This window comes from Neolamprologus brichardi, chromosome 16, assembly GCF_056152115.1.
Source record: "Neolamprologus brichardi isolate AB-2024 chromosome 16, ASM5615211v1, whole genome shotgun sequence".
Lineage (NCBI taxonomy): Eukaryota > Metazoa > Chordata > Actinopteri > Cichliformes > Cichlidae > Neolamprologus > Neolamprologus brichardi.
In genome coordinates this window covers 21,984,998-21,985,677 of record NC_142119.1, presented here as the reverse complement: position 1 = coordinate 21,985,677, position 680 = coordinate 21,984,998, and positions in this window count along the sequence as shown.

Sequence of the window (680 nt, the reverse complement as noted above, 5' to 3'; positions counted from 1 at the left end):
CAGAGGAAGAGGAGGAGGGGAGGAGGGGGGGGGGCAGCGGAAATAAAACCTTTCACACATGGGATGGATGCAGGTTCAGCCTTTTAAACAGCGTAACCGACGAAAACACACGTGGCTTTACGTTAAATGTACATCAAAACAAGGGCGATCACGGGGAGGACCAAAATCCTTGCTGTCTGAGAAAAGAGTGGGGTTTTTTTGGTTTGTTTTTTTCAGGGGAGCATCCAGGATTTTCCTTAATTGGTTGCCACAGGACCCAAAAACCAGACAGAGGGGCTCACATGAAATCTGAATAAAACACTGGGCGCCATTTTCAGGTTAGTAGACACCACTGTGTCCTGTTGTCAAGAAAACATGGTGCTGCACAAGGGTTTAACCCTCTGGGGTCCAGGGTATAATTGGCCGTTTTTGACTACTTTTGATTTTACCTCTATATTTCACCTTTAAAAACTGTGTATCTTGCCTTGTTTGGTATTATTTTTTTCAGCACAACCTCAAATATCTGAAATCTGAGTTATTTTTCATTTTGGCATACTATAATAGCACAATTGACCTAAATTCAGACAAAAAATTCAAAATCCAAATAGAAAAAAAGTTATTTTTTTACTGTAAAACCCACAAACATGTTTAACAAATCATTTTCATAAATTGAAATGCAAATAGAAATTGTACATTTCTAA